The sequence below is a fragment of the Ooceraea biroi genome, chromosome 10 (assembly GCF_003672135.1).
Source record: "Ooceraea biroi isolate clonal line C1 chromosome 10, Obir_v5.4, whole genome shotgun sequence".
Classification (NCBI taxonomy): domain Eukaryota; kingdom Metazoa; phylum Arthropoda; class Insecta; order Hymenoptera; family Formicidae; genus Ooceraea; species Ooceraea biroi.
In genome coordinates, this window is record NC_039515.1 from 10,928,454 (window position 1) to 10,951,401 (window position 22,948).

The 22,948-nt window shown below is 43.9% G+C and overlaps 1 protein-coding gene across 15 annotated transcripts in view; it reads right to left on the bottom strand.

Annotated features, from left to right (window-relative positions):
- Window positions 1–22,948, bottom strand: part of LOC105278586 (bromodomain adjacent to zinc finger domain protein 2B) — a 190,440-nt gene that overhangs the window by 100,006 nt on the left and 67,486 nt on the right. The gene's annotated exons all lie outside the window — the stretch shown is intronic.

Sequence of the window (22,948 nt, forward strand, 5' to 3'; positions counted from 1 at the left end):
GCGAGGAGCTGCCGCATTTTAGATTTTATCGCCGTAATTACAGATCCTCCTTCGGCCGGTATTTACCGCGCTTTTTAGGACCAGTAGTAAACGAGTAAATAAAACTTTTACGACCATATCTGGCGGCACCTGCATACGCGGCGGGCCTCGCGAGAGCGAAGATCATGCGTGCATGCGTGCCGGAGTGCGTGCGTGCGATGACGCTCATACGTGTCTCGCACCGCGAACGAATCGAATCGCGTAAAACCCGATTCCGTTACCCACCTATCCTCTCTCTTTCCGATCCGCCGTCCCTCCCTCCGCGTGCGGGTCCCGCCGCCTTTCGCGACGAACGTACGCACGCACGCACACGCAGATGATGCTTCGTAGAAATACCGCCATGCACGACGACCGCGTCCACTTGCATCACGGAAAGTCCGAAGCGATCTTTGTGAATCCATCTTGGCCGATGAGCGCGTTGTAACATTCCTTATTCTCGTAATTGTAACGTTGTAATTGAGTACGTTGTATTGTACCTCAAAGTTTCGGAATGCCTGGATTCAGTGCGTTCGCGGGATATTTAGTGCTCTTCTTAAGGGGGTATTCTAGTGTAGCATGTCAGAAAAATCGAATTTTTTTGGCATATTTTGCAAGTATATGGTATGGAAAATATGTCTGCGAGAAGATTTAGCCCGATTCGCAAACTTAACAAAGTAATAGCACCTAATAGAAAATAACCTCTGGCGCGCGCTCGGCGGTTGGACCGCGCGGCACACAACAGAGCATTGTGTTAGTATTTTAGGTAGGATCGGAAGATCGTTATTCTTTGAAGGTCGTACATTTGAATTGGAGCCTTTGTATAGTACAGGTTATATGGTACAATGAATCTCTAAATTCATTGATTTGGACTTTTGCTCCAAAACATCTCCATGCTGGCGTGAAAGTTGTTGAAATAGCAACATTCTTGGCAGTTATAATTTTCAATAAAGGATTTATGCCAATTTTCAAACTTATGAACGTGATGGGAGTTAGTATTGGTCAGCAAGCGGTGATGTACGCAAACTCCCGGAACGAAGCTCGCATCACCCGCTCGGAGCGGCGCTCCACTAACTTCTCTCGAGATCAGAGAATGAATCGCAGGGAAGAGAGATCAGCTCTGCAGGACCTACGAACAAGAGGAATGTCCCCTGTATGGCCCTGGACTAGCCGATTGATCGTAAGTAACATTATCTCTATGTAATCAGTATGAAAAACTTTAAACGTGTTTTTCTCGAAACCATGTTTTTCAAATTGGTTCCCATGATATCTCAAAAACCAGTTAATCAATTGACTCAGGCTTTTGCACACATCTTCAGTATATGTGTGGCTATAGCCCCTACCACAATCAAGTCGAAATATTGTATTTTGGAATTTCTACAGCCCTTCAATGGTGAAAAAAAATGGCACAAATCGAAACTTAATTTTCTCAATGAAGTCATGTTTTAAATTTTCAACATTTTTTTTCATTCTGGTACCTGCTATAGCCACATTCATATTAATTAAGAATCTCTTTGGTTTTTTTGTTTCAGATGAGCAGAACAGCTGAAATCATGGGAACCATGGACCAACCTTTTTTTCATGTTCTTATTTAATATCATGTGCAGCGCTTATTTATAGTTATTGTCTAATACAAAAATTTGGAAACATACACCAAATATGTATGAATAAGCAGGGAAAACCCTGCCTCAAAAAACCTTATACTTTTTTCAAAAAAATTCACCAAAATAGCATACAAATTCCGCTTTTACACTAGAATACCCCCTTAAGCACAATATTATTTCACTGAACCTCGCAATTGCAGATGAATCTCGCACATTTCTCTATTTAGAGAAATAATAAGAACTTTAAATCCAAATTACGTATTCGCAGAATCATGAAGTATCAAATGCAGTCGAAATTGAAATTTTAATATTTGATAAAAATATTTGGAAATAAATAAATAAATATTTTTATCAAATACTAAAATATTATTTCGATTCGTAATGCAGGGTGAAAGAAAGCACTGCGATCGCGATAAATCTTCTAGTTTTCCGTCAAAACCATTACGTCGACATAATCGCCGGTTGAGCGAACAGTTTACGCTGAACTTGATCTAATTCGCGTAAGACATTGATGCGTGCGCCCAACACGTTTTGATACCAGCGAATGCGATCGCATATAACGGATGGTTTGACAACCGCTGTAAGTTCATTATCCTCCTGTCATCCGGTGATCTGACCGAGATAACGAAATTGTGTTGGGGAACGTGGCAGTCGATCCTAATGATCGATTATGCGCGACTAACAGAGCGATTTAACGTCGTTATCATAGATATAAATCGGCGTGGCAGCATATTTTTACGCGCTCAAGTCATCTCCGCGAGTCGTATCGCCGACATCCCGCTGCGATCATTTGTGATAACGAAAATTAAAAGACGCTCTCTTCTTTGGCAATTATGCGCGTTTACCTCGCGCCTTTCTCAGATCGATCATCGACAGTCTGCCGGCACGTTTCGCCGGCGTTTAACTAGATTTGACTCGACTCGACTATCGGATTTACAAGAACCGCGCGCGCAAAAATCGCTCCTCAGTGTGACGTCCGCTTTAACGAGCTGCGCTTTAATGAGGCGCATTTGTGTGTAATTCCTCTGAAATGTTTTCGCATCACGGAAACTCGATCTCGATCGCGAGTCACGGCGATTTGCACGGCTCGCCTGTGCAGAGATAACCGGGCGCTATGTACAACGCGAGCACGGCTACCTATTTCAATCTGTTACGCACGGACATATCTGCATAACGAGGTATAAAAATCAGTATTATTCTTGACACTGATTGCTGCAAATAGGAGAGATACGACGACGTTGTATGTAGTGATTCCCATCCAATTATATTGAATACTCGGTAATCCCGAGTAAAAATATTATATATTTAATTTATCATTATCAGCGTTTATCGTACGTAATATTTTCGCTGCAGGGTATCACCGATAACGGGACGATATTTATATACCGAAAATATTTATACTGAATTTATTTATACCGCAAAATATATTTGTATTCTATATATAGAGATCATATGTATAAGAGACATAAATTCATATGGTTGCAAAATATCTTTCAAGTTCGCAAGTCTCGCAGAAAGAAATGATCGCGTATAATAAGTCCAGATGCATAGAACCGAGGGGTAAATCGAGACCAAAGTTAAAAACTCGATCGCTGACTCACTTTCACTCGCTTCAGAACTTACTTCTCAACTCTAACTGGTCTCCAATCCCCATACTTTCTCTAGAGCGTGGGTTTTTTTTACCTTCAGTCCGATTGAAGGGTACACGCAATGCGAGATTAATAAATATACGGGGCCCTCCCGCTTTTTCCCCAGCGCGAAGCGGATCTCTGAAAACGCGAGCTTTTCACGCGCGGTGCCAAGTCAGATCCCGCGGCGCTCGTGAGCACACACAGAGAGATAACTCTCTCCCGTGCACGCTTGCGGTATCTATTACAAGTGTCGTACGTATATGCATAATTTTTCTGAAACGCACCGGCGTCACGGAAACTCGGAATTAACCTGGATAACGGCGAGCGAGTTCACGAGCGAGCGTCGACGCCGGACGCACCGATGCCAGCCTGACGCCGACGCCGACGCAGACGCCGCTTGTCCAATCCGGATAATGAAACCGCGTACGTGCGGGATATCACGCACGGCTCTTCGATTATTACATCGGGCGAATTCCAAATTTCTCGTACATCTCTCCCCGTCCGGCGCACACCGAAAACTCACCCCCAGCATCTGGCATTCGCCACCGAACGTATCGACCGGTCGGCCGCGCGCCCGACAGTATCCGATGCACACATACATACACACACGTATCACCAGCGTCATCGCACCGTCATCGAAATAGTTGCGAGGCGACCCTCCGTCCTGCATTAAAATCAAAAGCGCGCGATCAAGCTGTAAGACGCAAATGACGTGAATCGTTCTCTGGAAAGCCGAAAGATGTGCTCGGATCGCGAATGTAAGATCGAGTGATGATTGTGGTCGATCATTCGTGGATTCCATATTTCAGAATGCACCGCGAGAACTCTATTTAAAAATGTCTTTCTTATTATCGCCGGGAATACACGTTCTGATTTGAAGAGCGGCACGAGGAAAAATCACTGACGTATAATGCACGGTGCATGACTCGATTATTACGTAATGCTCGATGTATACACCACTGGTACGTATACAGAGTGTCCTATCGCACAATTCCGCTGTCCTCCCAGTTGCTCGCGCAAAAGGCCAAACTGAGAAATGTCGAGGTGCCAACACCCTCAGAAAGGATTTCTGATAACAAGACGAAAAATATTCTTGACTAATTTAATCGTATCACAAGTATAAAAAATGTGAAAATAAAACAATTTTTAATTTAAATCAGTAATTTCTATTCTTCTCTCTCGAATTAAATAACATTGTCTTACTGTCTTGAGACAAGAGTAACATGTACAAATTTATGCTTATATATTCTTCTATGTAGAATAATTTGATATTAGCGCCACTTTATAGTAGGCTTCGTCGATGTCGACGCATCATTTTCTCACAGTCGCTCGTCGACTCGGCGCTTCTGCGTCCTTTATTCCGATAAAACGGCCAATATTTATGTGTTGCAATCGAAAATCGGGAAAGTGTTTCTGTTATTTACAATGCAAGAAATATTAAAAGATATGGAAATGTAAGTAAGTATATGCAATATACTTACTTGAGAAATAAGATTCGAGATAAGACATTTCCATATCTTTTAATATTTCTTGTATTTAATATTGCAACACATAAATATTGGCCGTTTTGTGCAGATTCTACAAATTCTCTTAGAAGAATAGAATAAGATGTCTTTTAGATCTGACAATATTGTTAAATCAAGAATATTTTGAACTTGCTAGAAATTTGTATCTAAATCCTTCTGAGAAAATGAATAAGATAGCACCAAGATTATTTAAATGTAGATTTTCGAATTTTCTATTGAAGATTAAAATATGCTTCTTTTCAATAATAAATATGATTGTCGCTATAGCGATGTTATTTTATGATAGATTAAAGAGTAATAGCATTAAGTCCAGAAATCTTTTTTGTGGGTGTAATAGTTGCTTGCGCACAATGCACTGTTACACTACGAAGCTTACGCTATTCGCGTAAGCGGTCGATCAAGCGATGAATTTTCAGCAGTTATCTTCCAGTGCGCGTCTCGATATTCGTTGGGATTGATAAATCGCGACGAGCGACGAGGCCATCGAAATTCGAGAAAAGCGCGACCCGGCCGACGCGACGCCATGGGAATTAATACCGGGACACTCTGTATGCATTTACAACGGCTGCGCGTTTTCGAGCGGGCATGCAATATTCGGCAGAGGTAAATAGCGGGGCAGCGCGATGAATTATGAAAGTGATTAGTTATGCTCGTCACAGATGCTACCTCGTCGGTAGATAAAGAGCGGTCTCGCCGCTCCCGCCTCCGTTCGCAAACACGGTTCGATTCTCCGCGCGATCGCTGCGATCAATAATGATGAGTTACAGCCGAGATTTCTTACTTGCATAAACAACGAGCGGCATCGCGGAGGCAACTTCGAGGCGCCGCGCCGTTCGCTCTTCGGGAACGATATTTTTCCGCCATGAAACCCGACCGCTTGTGATCGCGAGTGATACTTCTCGCTTTTGGCGAGAATTATCGCGAGCGAGTATTTATTTAACTTTTTAATATTTTTTTTTTTATTTAATATTTAATTAACTTGACTCTTTAGGCGTGGACTTGACGAGATTAAGTACCGTTAAGACTCGTTGCAAAAGAGAGTAGGTAATCAATGTGCACGTTGCACTACGACGAAGACTGGCATGCTATAGGACAGTAGCTTGAGAAGTCGACGCATGATTGAGTGGACTTTCCCAGTGTGTCGCGTGTGTATATGTGTGCATCTGCTGTGTGAGCGTGTAGGCATAAAGGCGAAGCCCACATGTACTTGCAAAGTGTTTTCCAGGAAAATTATTCCAATTTATCTCCTAGGTACGCTACAATAACGAGTTTCCGTCTAACAGGTTGTCGAGAATGGACGGTTCGCCGAGAATTATTAGCTAGAGTCCTTTCGATCAGTCGGAACAGTCTTATAATCCAATAAAGTCATGATAATATTCCGTCTTTCTCCTCGTTTACGTACTAAATCTGTCATTTCGATAACGATAGACGATGGCTTCTATCTGAAAACGTGTGGCGGGAACTACAATAGATTTTCTCCGCTGTCGGACGGTATAAATAATTTTAATCGCGCCGTGTATGCGGTATGTAGCGAGTTGAGTGACACTTGGTAGAATTTTCGTGCAATCACCCGCTGCTGTTTTATCTCACGTGGTTCCAATTTTCGCGCCACTGCTCTGCGCTCAAATACACGTTACTTCTGTACTGCATACGTGTGTGGTCGGGAAAGAATTCTCATCAATAATTCGTATTTTCTCGGGCGTTTTATCCGAGTATTTTGTCATTTTTATTTTTATAAATTGAAGTAACATTACATAAGTCGGTCGTTTCTGTCTTTCCATCTCGTAGTCGCCATCGCGGCTAAAAAGAAGCGAAAGAGTGTCATCGTTGCTGCGACGCGTTCGAAGGCAACAGACGACAGTTGCATCCGAATGCGGTGCGTTACGAGTGCGTTGCGAGTGCGTCGCGTTCGCTAGACAGCTGCTCCCCCTCGGAGGGAATCGTAACGCGAGGAGACACGGGGCAGGCCGGGACGAAACTGCGGCAGATGTAAACGAGAGGAGCTTTTACCTTTAATGGATTCGCCCGGGGGCAAGCGGGATCTTCGGGGGGGTTGAAAATACCTCGGTGGTAACGAAGTTTCGTAACGAGCGGCAGCGGCGTACAGCTCGCGAGCGAGCGCACGGGTCACCCTCCCGGCACCCCAATTTAAATTCCAATTGCAAGCGCGATCGGACTAAAATTAAGTGCCGCTTTTCCGGGACAACCTGGCGGTGGAGTTTTCGCGAACTTCGCGACCGAGATCTTGCCCACCGAAAATATTTGCCGTCTTGATCCGGTCGACCTGAATTGCCGAGAAGGAAAATAATCGAGCTAAAAGGATCACCAGGCTAACAAGAGTAGTATACGTACGTAACAAGTTAGATGAAATTGAGTGGTTCGTTTTTGGGATCATATTTTTTTCGCTATTTATGATCAATGTTCTAAAAGACAATGCTCTACAAAATGTTCCTTGGGTAAGGACGAGTATTGATACATTGACACAATTGGTACAAATGGTTTTGTTTGCCTGTACATTTTTAACGTAGCACTGAACTCTCTGCAAATTTCGTCGTTTCACATCTTGCGAGTTAATTCCTCACGGAAGATCACGAGAAGACACGCTTTATTAATCCGGAAGATTGGACAAGTTTCAAAATCGCGCTTGTCAATTGTAATTATCATTATTGTTATGGGGAATCCGCGGGAAGGATCAGGCGATTACAATGATAATTTTTATTCCGCCAAAAGACATCTAAACTTCTTTACGCACTTATCGTGATAATAAGAGGCGCTCAAAACAAATATCGGCGGAATATCGTTCCAAGCACGTGACGCGATATTTGAGGAGCACCATTTCGGCTTCCAATGACCCACTTTACGGAATTGGCTGAGGTTATATTGAACAATTCACGAAAAACAGTACCGATTACCAATTCCTCGATCGACAAATCGTCAAAGTAATTTAGAGCAAAGATATCTAGTTAGTTCTACTTTTATTAATATCGTGACATATTCATCCCGTCTGTTTAAGTGTTTTTAATAACGACTATATATTACTCATATATTATTAAATTAATATCAATAAAATAAAATAAATATTAAATCATAATATTAAAAACACTGAAAACAACTGGACGAATATATGTTATAACCCAATAGTTTCCGCGTCAGAGAGCCGAAGAGTCCCAGAATTAAATACAATACGATACGAGAGATTACACGAGAGACCATACGAGAGAGCTACACACGGACATGAAGAACTTTTTCACGCAGTTTGCGCAAAAAGCCGAAAAAGTTGCTTGATATTAGCAATGCGTTTCCCTGTATCCCTGTTATCCGTAGTATCCGCGCTATTCGCGATAGCCGCTCGCAACGTGCCCGTATCCGCTCCCGCTGATTATTCGAATATTCGAGGCACCCAAAGCGTCAAATATTTCCGACCGGGCACGCTCGACACACACAGATAGCTACCCTATCAAAAGTATTTTAATGACGGATTCCTTGATACATCTCGATCCTCCGGCGGGGAGTTTAACGAGAATTTCTCCTTTCATTTTGCTAAACCGAAGCTTGATATTCAAGTATCGCGTTTTTTCGAAAGCGTATTCGAAATTAATTGTGAGGGAAAGAAAATGTCACTCGCGTCGCGTCGTGGCTTATCGATTCGGCAAGATTTTACTTTCAACTGTCATGCTTTTAATCTCGAATAATTGTCGCACTAAATTAAATGTCCCATGACATTGTTTTTCGCCGAAAGTCAACTCGAAATTCATCGTTCGGTTATCAAAGCATACGCCAGTGGTGCGGCACCCTATATACGGCGCACGTGATCGCGACGCGGCGTCCACTGCAGCAGTCGATATGTCGGAAAACGCAAACGCGCATTGCAAGAATAACATGTAACGTATCTGTGTCCGCGTCGGCCTGCACTGCGTCACTTTGCCCGCTCTCCAATTTGAAATAACGAAGGCACGTAATTCCGCGCCACGCTCGTTGCATTCCGATACGCGCTCGTAGCCAAAATGCAATGTGGCGGCAAACGAAGACCGCGATGATTAAAAATGTTTGTCGATGATGCTTCAAAAGAGAGGACGACAGAGATGGTGCGAAATTCGAATCTTTACCATCTCCGTCATGCGCAAAATATTAAACGAACATATGCAATACCTGTGGCACAAAGATTTGACGTTGAAAGTGTAATTATGATTGTGTTCTTAAATCTCGTAAAGACAGAACCAATTCTGTAAATGCAAATTAACTGTCGATGTAATTAATACTTATATTAGGGGTGTGATTTAGTTTTGAGGGTTTTTTTGCTCAAAAAATGTATTTAAATATGATAATGAATGAATACCTTAATCAAACTATTTTCCTTCGTTTTCTATAACTTTTTCCCATCTTTCTGGCAAGAGATGGATTCCACCACGATAAAATCACTCTTCTTTTCAGTTGATCCATTCGTCGACGAATTTTCGCACTTCTTCCAAATTATCAAAGTGTGTATCCTCTAAAGCGTCTTGCATCGACCGGAACAAATAATAATCGCATGGAGCAATGTCCGGAGAATACGCGGGGTGCGGTAAGACCTCCCATTCAAGCTCTAATAGTGTTTCTTTCACTGATAACGCAACGTGAGGTCGAGCGTTGTCACGAAGAAGAATCACTTTTCCTCGTTTACTCGCAATTGGTGGTCGTTTTTGGTCCAATGCTTGCTTCAACTTGTACAATTCGTGTCGATAACGATCAGCCGTGACAGTCTCGTGCGGATTTAACAGCTCATAGTACACTATCCCACCAAATACGGAGCATTACTTTTGAACCGTGAATATTGCGTCTCGGGGTGGATGTTGATGGTTCGCCTGGATCCACCCATGATTTTCTGCGTTTCGGATTATCAAAATAGATCCACTTTTCATCCCCAGTAACGATCCGAGACAAAAGACTCTTCCTTTTTTGCCTGGCGATCAACGAAATGCAAATGTTCAAATGGCACTTTCCGATAATTCATGTCGAACCCATTTCCCTTCTTTCTGAATTTTTCCCATTTCATGTAAATCTTTGGTAACTGTTGTACGATCAACATTTAATGCTCTGGCAAGTTCTGAAGTGGATCCTGTTGGATTTTCGTGCAATAATGCTTGGAAATCTGCATTTTCAAGCTTTCTTGGTTGTCCCGAGCGTTCTTTGTCCTTCACATCAGTATCAGCACTCTTAAAGCGTCTAAACCAGTATTCACACGTCTTAATTGATGGGGCAGAATCACCATAAGTTTCCACAAGAATTCTATAACCGTCAGCCGCAGTTTTCTTTTGATCAAAAAACAAAAGCAACGCATGTCGAAAATGCTGTTTCGGAAGTTGCATTTTTACGATGATATAAACACGACTGTGATTGCATCTATTGCTATAATGCTACTAAATGTTATGGATAATATCAACACTGTAAGAAAGAACAGTTATCGGAAACAGCTATTGGAACAAACTGACAGTACAGCCATCTGTTGCAAAACCCTCAAAACTAAATCACACTCCTAATAGTTTCTATAGACGGTAATCATCTTTTGCGTACCCAGTAATGAACAACTTGATTATTATTACACCGTAATGCTGACAGAAGCCTCCTAAAAACCGTTCTCCAACCTGCCTAGGGGTCTATTCGAATCCACGCGCTGCGGGAATCGTAATTTTAATCCAATTTTACGCCACGAGCACCGCCACGCGTGAAGTGGAAAATGTAAAGCATTTTTGCAGCGTTTATAAAAATGTTTTCTCAGAGATTTTATTCTCCAATAAAATCGTATCGCACAATCGTGTTCTCTCGATGACTCGTACAACCCCCAGTGGTGTTTAAAAATGAACGAAATGGAATTTCGTCAGAAGCGATCGTGTTGGACCGGGACAGTGATGAGAAGGGTACGGTGGGCCCCCGAGGTACGTCGGGTGTGTCACCTGTATCTCGGATCACGGTACCCACCTAATGGTACCGTCTTCGAGAGTAACGCGAGACGAGCGGGGACGAGAGCGTAATAAATGCGCGAACGGTTTCTCGTTCGTTCCTCCTCTCCCTCCACGTCCACCCGACGTTCCCATCTGTGTATCGTGTGCGCGCGCGCGAGCACCCATGACGCACACGCGCGCGCTGACACGCACCGTCTCCCATACATTAAAAGACGAGAAATCGCTTGCAACTGGATTCCTCGAGCCTGCCGGCAGGCCACGAAACTTGGCCGAGGCTCAAAAGAATCGCGTCTTCTCTCTCTCTCTCTGATTCTCTTTCTCGCTTCGTGTACCCTCCATTTCCCTCCTTCGCTCGTGACTCCCGGTCGCAGCACCGCTGTGTGGTTTTGCGTTCTACGCATCGCCGAATTACGACTCGAAACCTGCTCCTCGGACAAACACGAGAATAAAGAGGAGGAAAATGGAAAAAGCATTAAATCATTGATGCTCTGCCTTTCTCTCTCTATTTTTCTGGTATCGAACACGATGATATCGCGCAAAGCCAAGAGCAGTCTGGCAATAACTGAGCCGCACACACGCTGACTCTACGAGATTCCCGGAGGTGTTCTCTCGCCCGATCTTACCAGCGTATTTACGTTTGTTCCAGTTGCGCGTCAGTAGATTGAAATGAACGTAATTACTCTCACGTTTGTGCTCTTTGCGCGTCAAATAAATCACGTAATAAAAATCTCGCGCGGCAGAGTTTCCACCCACACGCGCGCTCGCCACGAATTCGCGTTAACGTAATTAATTAACGCGGGTCCTTTAATTTCTCGCGCGCGCGGCGCTCCGGTTGTCAGCGCTAAAACTCACCGCGTTCATTGCGCAGAACACGTTATTAAATGCGCTGGTGGTTGCACTTGATAACGAGAATCGCGCGCGAGTGCTCGCCGTCGATTTTATTCTTGGGAGTGCGCGCACTCTCGACACGTAACGGCCGCGTCGGCGAGCTACACGTCAGCAGCGTCGAAACATTTCGAAATCCACATGTATCCGCCGGATTTGGGATCCCGTTGCGAAAAGGCTCTTCAATATGGAGAATTAATCCTTTTGTGATACGCGCGATACGCGTGAGAGTTACGTGCGTAAATTAAACCCCCGCACGCTGATGCACGTTGCGTAACGGAACGTAAGTCATCGTCACGATCCTTAATTCGATTCGCTTAATTCTACGCATTTTGCGGAAATGAAAGAAAATTAGGAGTTCCCTGCCAGGTCGAATCTCGTCGACCGGATGCTTGATATTGCGCCGAGTAAGATTTGATGAGCAAATACAGAACGTAACGTAACGTAATACGAGCCCAGGAAGGTGCAGCTGAACGCGCGGCTAAATATACAAAATCGGGAGAAAGGAGGAACGCGAGGCTAAGCACGTAAGCGTTTTGATTAAGATAAACGCTGAGGTATCCCGTAGGAGCGCGGTTTTGCTTCCTCGCGTGCACCTTTCGAGCCGCGCCGCGTTTGAATGCGTTTTGACCTTAAAAGGATAAGAAGAGAGGATAGTGGAGCAGCGTAGGCCAGATAATAGAAGGACGGATAATAAAGCGAGGGAGCGAGGGAGCGAGGTAGTAAGCGGCATAATATGTATGTAAATTTATACGTTAATACGTATATAAATGCGTGCGCGCACAGCTTCGGCTGCTGCGAAATCCTCGGGCCGGAAACGGATTCCGCGCGCGCGTGGATCTCGATATCGCGACTCGCAATCGGCGATATCGGCGACGTTCTCATGACGATCATCGACGATTAGCATCATCAAACGCGCGAGCCTCACTCATATATCGTATTTTAGCGTTTTATAATGCATAAAATGTATTGTAAGATCTGGAAAGATAGTCGAGACTGACAGGTCGTATAGAGGATCGGAATGAAAACAAGTTGATCACAACAGTAGGAGTATTAGCCGTACAGCCTAAGACCTAGGCGTGTGAACCAGGGATCCCGGAGAGTTCGAGTTCAAATCTAAGGCAGTCTCCTAGTTATTTTTCACCTATTAAAATTCAGAAGTGGGATAAAATCCGCTACCCCTCGAAGACAGTTGAGATTCATCCGCTACCCCTCTGAGAGGAGGGAGTTGAGAAGCAGCTGGCCGGTAGTGAAGCCTGAACATGGAGGTCGGGACGGACTCAGAGGAGTGAACCAACATGGAGATTGGGAAGGACTCAGAGGAGTGAACCAACATGGAGGTTGGGAGGGACTCGGAAGAGTGAACCAAAAATGGATGTTGGGAGGGACTCGGAAGAGTGAACCAAAAATGGAGGTTGGGAGGGACTCAAGTGGAGTGAACCGACGATTTGGAGACATTCGGGGACGAATGTAATGTCAGGCTGGCCGAGCTGTAAGATCTGGAAAAGATAGTCGAGACTGACAGGTCGTATAGAGGATTGGAATGAAAACAAGTTGATCACAACAGTAGGAGTATTAGCCGTACAGCCTAAGACCTAGGCGTGTGAACCAGGGATCCCGGAGAGTTCGAGTTCAAATCTAAGGCAGTCTCCTAGTTATTTTTCACCTATTAAAATTCAGAAGTGGGATAAAATCCGCTACCCCTCGAAGACAGTTGAGATTCATCCGCTACCCCTCTGAGAGGAGGGAGTTGAGAAGCAGCTGGCCGGTAGTGAAGCCTGAACATGGAGGTCGGGACGGACTCAGAGGAGTGAACCAACATGGAGATTGGGAAGGACTCAGAGGAGTGAACCGACATGGAGGTTGGGAGAGACTCGGAAGAGTGAACCAACATGGAGGTTGGGAGGGACTCGGAAGAGTGAACCAAAAATGGAGGTTGGGAGGGACTCAAGTGGAGTGAACCGACGATTTGGAGACATTCGGGGACGAATGTAATGTCAGGCTGGCCGAGCTGTAAAATCTGGAAAGATAGTCGAGACTGACAGGTCGTTTAGAGGATCGGAATGAAAACAAGTTGATCACAACAGTAGGAGTATTGGCCGTACAGCCTAAGACCTAGGCGTGTGAACCAGGGATCCCGGAGAGTTCGAGTTCAAATCTAAGGCAGTCTCCTAGTTATTTTTCGCCTCTTACAATTCAGAAGTGGGATAAATCCGCTACCCCTCGAAGACAGTTGAGATTCATCCGCTACCCCTCTGAGAGGAGGGAGTTGAGAAGCAGCTGGCCGGTAGTGAAGCCTGAACATGGAGGTCGGGACGGACTCAGAGGAGTGAACCAACATGGAGATTGGGAAGGACTCAGAGGAGTGAATCAACATGGAGATTGGAAGGACTCAGAGGAGTGAACCAACATGGAGGTTGGGAGGGACTCGGAAGAGTGAACCAAAAATGGAGGTTGGGAGGGACTCGGAAGAGTGAACCAAAAATGGAGGTTGGGAGGGACTCAAGTGGAGTGAACCGACGATTTGGAGACATTCGGGGACGAATGTAATGTCAGGCTGGCCGAGCTGTAAGATCTGGAAAGATAGTCGAGACTGACAGGTCGTATAGAGGATCGGAATGAAAACAAGTTGATCAGAACAGTAGGAGTATTGGCCGTACAGCCTAAGACCTAGGCGTGTGAATCAGGGATCCCGGAGAGTTCGAGTTCAAATCTAAGACAGTCTCCTAGTTATTTTTCGCCTCTTACAGTATAGAATATGTATACACAACATATGTGTTGATCGCGTTTAAACGATTACATTTGCGCGATTACCGATGAAGAAATGATTAAACGGCGTAACGAATGCACGTATTCACGAGTACGAGTCAACTATGGTACATCTGAGGTGTATGGTACACGATACGATCCTCAGATTCTCGTAAAGTTAATCAAAATTCATGTGGCGCGCGTGTTAAAGGTCAAAGGTTAATCTCCGCGCGCGCCGCGATGACTCGCGTCGTGGCGACGTTTCCAGGTCGCTTCAAGCCCGTGTATAGCACTCGTTGCGTCGTAACGCGATGCGACGCGACGTGGCTCCGCTCGGCTCGGCTCGACACGGTCGGATCCAGAATTCGTCTACGCCAGCCACACGGGGCCGGAAGGCAGAAAATTATCCCTCGAAACCTCTCGATCGTTCTTGCTCCACGTCCCACCTCTCTCCCTCCGTCCCTCGCGCTGTCTCTCTCTTCGCGTTGGTATCCTCCCTTCACTTCGTCCTCTTTCGCCTCTATCTGTCCCGCGCTCTCTTCCTCACTCTCTCTCTTTCTCTCTCGCTCTCGCTCTCCGTCTCCTTCTCGCGCGCGCTCTTTCTACCTCCGCCGCCTCTTCCCCCCCGGCGCGTCCCCCCCTCGCCGCGCGCTCACGCTCTTTCTCGACCGTCGTCCGGGTTCCATCGTTTTCGCGTGTGTACGTGGGCAAGGCGCTCGATATTTCAGGCCGTCGCCCACGAGAAACGCAGTTCCTGGGGGCGTGTTCCGCCACACCGCTATGGACGACGGCAGCGGTGGCGGCGGCGGTGGCGGACCAAGCCCGGCGTTACCTCGCTGTTCGTTTACACGGAGAACGCGAGAGCTCGCTGGCATAATTTCCACCGGAGACGCCGGCGCGGGCAAGCACTTACGCGCCTTCTGCTCTCGCGCTGTCCGAGAGCGGTTCGAGATCCGCTTGAACACGCGCGAGTACGACTCTCGCGAAGGAGCAGGTTCCCGTGTTCGTATTATCGAATCGATTATAATGACGTTGACGAGTTGAATCGACTGTGATACGAGACAACTGCACCGACTTGCGCCTCGCTCATTGTTGCTTCTTTCGCCAATCGGTTTGATCGTTGCAAGAGAGAGCTAATGTAATTGCCATACACGTAATATAAAATATTTATAGAGTATAATAGAAGAATAGAATTTGTTTGGACTGAGAGATCAAGATATGCATTATTTTCGAGCATGCATTATTTTCTAGAATTTCCTGCTGCGCGACGAAACCGCATGCGATGTCAAAGTGACCGTTTGAAATGGACAGAAATTAACGCGACATGTGAAGCATTCTAGCACAAACAGTGTCTAAAAAAAAACGATAAATGTATCCATGTTATAAAAAGAAACTATATCTGCTTTACAAATACTACTCATATCTAAGTTATTTCGGTTCCATAGAGATGACAAAGTAATATGACATTCACAAGAAACGAATGCGATCGCTCGTGTATTTAATAAAGACGTGAAAGCATTATTGCGAATCTGTTCTATTTGTGATAACACCGTGTCCCAAAAAGAATGACATGTGTTTATTGAACGCTTGAACTTTCTAAAAAAAATGCGAAACGAAGCAAAATAACATTAAGAATGTGCTTAAAGCGCCGCACAGACCTCGAATGATCAAGCGCAAACGGATGATATGCCAGGAAAATTGAATTACATCGTAATAGATAAACGACGTTAATGCTTGGATGCACGAGCAGCCAAGATTTGTGGCCGAGTACTCGGGATGCCTCGAAGTAAATCGGCAAAGTACTTGAACGAGATTAAACGATTCAATACAAACGATGCAACGCTCAATCGAGCGGAACCAACTGCTCTGTTGTACACATTTTAACAAGCACACTGTTGATACTATGATTTTACATTTATCACTCTCCAAGCATCGAGGATTCTCACGTGATCCCTGGTGGAATTGAAAAGTTCAGTTATTAAATTAATTCTCCAACTTCCAAGTTCTTTCATCCCCTTCATCAAATGTAAGCAAAAATAGATAATCCATTCGTGACGGCATTCTTGTATCCGCGCGCTTTAAATACAAAAAATTAAACCCCGACGTGTATCACGGCATTTATGAAGTTATAAGCGTTCTACCCCGAGATTAATGTCATTATCATTGTTTCAATTTACCCTCTCTGCTCTTTCCTGCCAAGGCAGGAATTTCCAATTCCATCGTCCCCGAGTAGGAGAACGTAGCTATCAGGGCCGATGCGCGAGTTATTCGCGATTGAGAAACTTCAAACTCAATTCACCCCTGTCATTATGGGGTACTTGTCCACCTCCGACGCCAGGGGTGCAAAGGGGATTAACGCTGGACGCCGCGGAGAATGCATCCCTATGCGGTGGCACGTGGTAAACGCGCCGCGCCACGGTGTGCCACCAATTAACCCTTTATGGCCGAAATTTCTGCAGCGCGTTGTCGCGCCATGGTCAGACACAAGCACGATTTTGCGCGATTAGCGGCGTTAGATTTTCTTCGAGTTTGCGCGCGCGTTTCAAGAGGCTTTCCATCGGCGAGACATTGCGAAAGCTTCATCCGACATGGTTTTCAAATTAATCGCCTCAATTACGCGATTCGCGTTAAATCCTGATATCGTACCGAGATCGCAATGCAATACGGAAGACCGTCCGAGAATTCTGTGAAGTTAAGTGTATCGTGGAATCTTATTGTTAACATGCGCTTTAAGGGGGGAGCCTGCTTTAGAACGTTGAAAATAAGGTATAATTTTACGAATTTTTTTGGAGAAACTATACAGCGGATCATTATAAAATTTTGATGCATTTATTAGTACATGTTTAAAGATAAAAAAATTATTTTTTTATTTGAATATATCGCCTGTAGAGGTCGTCCTGGAGGCATCTTAGTGCAGCCGGCATTGTAAATTGGTGAGCATTCTCCTGCCTCCAAATTTCATCCAAACTGAAAAATTGAAATATTTTCTTGTTATTTATGAATTCCCATCGTCGATGAACCTTTAATACTCATAAAAACATTAAGTTAAACAATTACTTTTGCATGAAAAAGTTCAACAACTTTGCCTAAAAATCGTACTTTTGTGTTCTAAGCTCCACCATTTTGGCACTTTTCAACTTTTTTCTTCTCTCTTTGGTTCATCGACGATGGGAATTCATAAATAACGAGAACATATTTCAATTTTTCAGTTTAGACGAAATTTGGAGGCAGGAGAATGCTGACCAATTTGCAATGCCGGCGACGCGGCTGCACTAAGATTTCTCCAGGACGACCTCTACAAGCGATATATTCAAATCAAAAAATAATTTTTTTTATCTTTAAACATGTACTAATAAATGCATCAAAGTTTTATAATGATCCGCTGTATAGTTTCTCCAAAAACAATTCGTAAAATATACCTTATTTTCAGCGTTCTGAAGCAGGCTCCCCCCTTAACGCACGGGATAATGAACCTTATGAATTAACTGCGCTTTTTTTATGAAGCTTCCGCGCGGTAAAAGTATATTTTCGATTAACATCGGATTAAGCCGCGCGAAAGTGAACTTTTCATCGTTTCGTCTCATGCACGCGTATAATATTTCCGTATTATACGTCGCATTAGCTGGCACGTGCTTCGACGGATTCTGCGAGTGTCGTGTAGTTGAAAGTTAATGTTATTTCACTCCGCGAGAGAGAGAGAGAGAGGACATCCGTTTTAATCGGCTCAACTTACTGCCGCCTTTTTCTCAATTACGGTAAAACGAGATATTTAATTACGACGAGAGGAAGACAGGTATTTCACCCACCCGTGTCGGTTCGGCAGTGTGCAAATTGCAGCAGCGTTAAGTTCATGTTTTAGAATCGTGTTACGAGAAAGTGCCGAAAGCGGAGGGAAGAAAAACGCTACGTACGATCGGTATTCATCTGTAGCCGTTCTTATTCGCCCGTGCGAAACATTCCAGCTCACTGCTTTCCAGTGTCGTGACAATTAATCGATCAGCAACGCGTCCAGACGCGAAATGGCCGCAGAATCTTAGCTTCAAGATTAAATTCATGCGGTTATATATCGAGTGCGTTGTCCAACACGTTTCAATTAGATTCAAACCAATAAATACCAAAGATCAATGACAGAAAGCCCCACTGAAAAGACACTGATAGGAGCGACGGTCTTTACTCGTTTGTACCTAAAAACAATTACCTAAAGAAAAATAATTATCTAAAAAAAACTAACAAATTATTAAATTATCTAACAAAATTATCTAAAAAAACTCCAATAAATACTAATAAACCCCTAGACACTACGATAGAAAATATCACGCTACTCTCTATCGAAAATCTCACGACGGATTGCGATCGCACGACATTCCTCGTGAGTCATCGCGTTGACGTGGCGTTGCTCATTGCCGGGTATTCCAAAAAGCACGCGGTTCGATACATTCCGTTCTTTGGCCTTATGGACGGTGCCAGGCTTGCCGTCTGAGGGGCCATTTTAACAAAATAATAGAAAAGAAAAAAGGAATACATTCCGCTCGCGCGATATCCGGCGGGGATGCGAGGCGCGAATTTCGGGCGCTATTCAGCAGCGCGAGCAAAGAGCTTGCAAAGAGCAAGAACAATAACATTTACATAGAATATAAATAACGATGTGCCGAATGCAGGGTTGTAAATCAAACACGTCCAACGTCGAGCGAGACGCGCGCGTATTCCGCCTGTATCGTCTATTATCGGGATAAATCTATCCTCGGCCGCACTGACGCGATTCTGGCGACGCCAAGAATTTTATCATTCTCTTAAATTAACGGCGCGTCACGCTATTGTTGCGTCGATATCGACTACGGAGCGGTCGCTCTCGCTGGAACGATCGGCTCGTCGGTTCCAGAATAATCGGAATCAAGATAACGGTATCGACGCATCTGTATCATTCGTGTATCAATATTTACATAATGCGCGCTAATATTGACGCGGGGAATGTGCAAAGATGAAAAAAAAGAAATTTATCCGTTTCGCTCACAGTCGCAAATTTGCTTTAACGGGAAACGGAATGTGCAATTACACTCGAGCTTTAATACAACATAAGGAGCGCAAATGCGAGAAAATTAAATGTGCTCAACAAGAGAACGGTATACCTGGGCACACATCGCCAAAGACCAAAGCCCTCACGTCTGCTTTTCTCGTTTCGGAATCACCAAAGTTATCGAGCGCAGCTCGAGTCTCGCGTTACCTCAAACGCAAATTGCGCCCCGGCGCACGTTTCTCAAAATGAGAAAACGCCGTTTACCCCGCCGTTTCCCAGCGAGACTCCGCGAGACATCAAGATCACCGTATCAAGCACTCGACTTGCGTCTTGCGACGAGATTGAGGCAGGCAAATGTGCGACGAGGTCGTCGCTCACGTGAGAAAATTCACGTCTCTCTCTCTCTGTTCACCTGGCAGGGATAAAACGTTCGTGGAACGTAGTCAGACGCGGCGCAACAACGGCGTCGTGGCCTAGATATCATGCGCGCGCGAGCACGAGTTTTGTAATATGCGATTTGACGCGACACACCGCCGCGGGGACAAGGAAAACGCCGAGGCGAGCAGAAGGCGTGGGTGGCTTCGATCATCGTCGAGGAAACGTTGACTCATACTCGGGTTCTCATGGTGTGTGCCGACAAAATGCAAGGTGCAACGTCAACGCGAGCACGTATCCGCGCATGCAGTAAGAGACAGAATTGTCCGTTGACGTCATCGTCGGCGATTTGTTCGACCCGCACACCGAGTTCGACGCGCCCGTCACCGGGTATACCCATGTGAAATCTTCCTTTCAATATTATATTTGTGTTACGTCGTATATAATCAATTAATATATAAATTTTATATAAATAATATATAATCAATTTGGAGTACACGGTAAAATTGTTTTGTGTAGTGTAACTTTTTTAACATTTCACTCAATTTATAGTATCTGTTTGTTCATGTGTAGTGTTGTTCCTGGGCGCTTGAGAGGTCTTGGGTCCAGAGCACGGAATAAATGCATCTATCTCGTCGGCTGATCGTTTTGATTACTTTTACGAAATTGCGAGATCACGCACCCTCAGAAAGGATTTCTGATAACAAGACGAAAAATATTCTTGACTAATTTAATCGTATCACAAGTATAAAAAATATGAAAATAAAACAATTTTTAATTTAAATCAGTAATTTCTATTCTTCTCTCTCCAATTAAATAAGATCGTCTTACTGTCTTGAGACAAGAGTAACATGTACAAATTTATGCTTATATATTCTTGTATGTAGAATAATTTGATATTAGCGCCACTTTATAGTAGGCTTCGTCGATGTCGACGCATCATTTTCTCACAGTCGTTCGTCGACTCGGCGCTTCTGCGTCCTTTATTCCGATAAAACGGCCAATATTTATGTGTTGCAATCGAAAATCGGGAAAGTGTTTCTGTTATTTACAATGCAAGAAATATTAAAAGATATGGAGATGTAAGTAAGTATATACAATATACTTACTTGAGAAATAAGATTCGAGATAAGACATTTCCATATCTTTTAACATTTCTTGTAGAGTATTGCACTTATTCATTGTAAATAACAGAAACACAGAAACACTTTCCCGATTGCAACACATAAATATTGGCCGTTTTGTGCAGATTCTACAAATTCTCTTAGAAGAATAGAATAAGATGTCTTTTAGATCTGACAATATTCTGAAATCAAGAATATTTTGAACTTGCTAGAAATTTGTATCTAAATCCTTTTGAGAAAATGAATGAGATAGCACCAAGATTATTTAAATGTAGATTTTCGAATTTTCTATTCAAGATTAAAATATGCTTCTTTTCAATAATAAATATGATTGTCGCTATAGCGATCTTATTTTATGATAGATTAAAGAGTAATAGCATTAAGTCCAGAAATCTCTTCTGTGGGTGCGCGACACCGCGGTAAATTCGGCGATGGGATAATTAGAATGTTAATGTTAAAAACGCTCTCGGCGCTCTGCCTGGTGCTAAATACATCAGACGCACTAAATCCGTAGCGAAAATATTGCATAAGTAATCAGGAATAAATGTTTGTATAAAACTTGCTGCGTGCAAGCTTTTATCGGAAGGCGATTTAGAGTCTAATGTTTGCGATATTTTTACGTGTCGCGATTTCAGCTGTTCTCAGGTAAACCGGATATAAAGGATCGAGGGTTTAACACCTGACGCGTATTCCACATCAGTTACTTTCGAGATGATCAAGATGCATTGTATGAATATATCGATGCGAAAACTCGAGATACAGAAATACATAGTAGTTGCTAGAGAACTTTTTTGTCGAAAACTTTAAACTCTGTGCATTTCAGGTATATTTTCTAACACCGGCATGAAACGTGAAATTTTATTTGTCGCAAGAAACTTGTAACTTTTTGGAAACTAATTTGAATTAATTTATATTACATTGTGTTGACTGTAAATACTGCGAATGATTTATATCTGAACAATTAAGCATATTAATAAAACGCTTGCTCTATATATTACGTAATTTATGGCATCAAGTTGTTTTAATAAAATGAAACGAACCTCCCGTGTACGTAACGGATAACGGCATTAATTACACTTTTATAATGTTTGCAAACATTTGCCACGCATCGAACAAACTGCATTTTCAACCGCGCGTCAGACGAAATTTGACTGTGCTATCGCGATGTGAATTTTACGTCACGCTGGATGCCACTCGTTTCATAGAAAACACTACAGCGATACTCCAACATCCACGTTATCAGCCTGAAAACCGTTGTATCGATAACAAGCGAGCTCTATCGAATATTGTTTAACTGTTAATCCAAAAAAAAAAGAAAAAAAAATCCGAAATTTTTGCGACGTGATTGAAACAAAACTTGATCCAGTCAGAATGACCAAGTAACAATCCATAGCGCACACACACTCACACACACACATATATATATATATCGCGAATGTTAATTGCAACAAATGTACCGATAAAGCCAAAATTACCGTTGGAATATTCAATTTTAATTTTTTCCTCGCAGCGAGAGAAATTAGCCGCTCAACGTGCAGCGATTTGCGTAATCCCGCGGGACTTCTGTCGAGATAAGTTTTCGCCGAGGTTTCATTTAATTAAAACAATCATCCCGCGACCTGTGCAAATATTAAGCGTGCCATCAGGACGCTATCAGTTTTCGTTGCTCCCGTCCAGTTTCTCCCGTCATGCAGATCGTTGGCGGAATAAAACAGCGCCGCGGCAACTATATAGTTCCGATTCGATTGAATACACCGTCAGCTCGAAAGCCACTACCGATAACGTGTCCGCCGTAACCCCCATCCCCAAAGTCCACAAAATTCCGGAATCCGGTCTGCCACGCGCAGGATACACCGCCGAGAGAAGAACGAGGATAATAAAAAGCCCTCCCACCCCCACCCGTTCCGCAACTCTGGCACAGCCATCGCATGGAAAAATCGGTACCGAGACTTTTATAACGGTCAAATTCTGCTTGCACGGTAAAATACGGCCACCGAGCGAAGTAAACGTAATCCGACGATGCTGCAGGTACGCCGCGTGATAACTATACGTTTTATTCATTATTTGTACCGTTCAACAACTCGCCA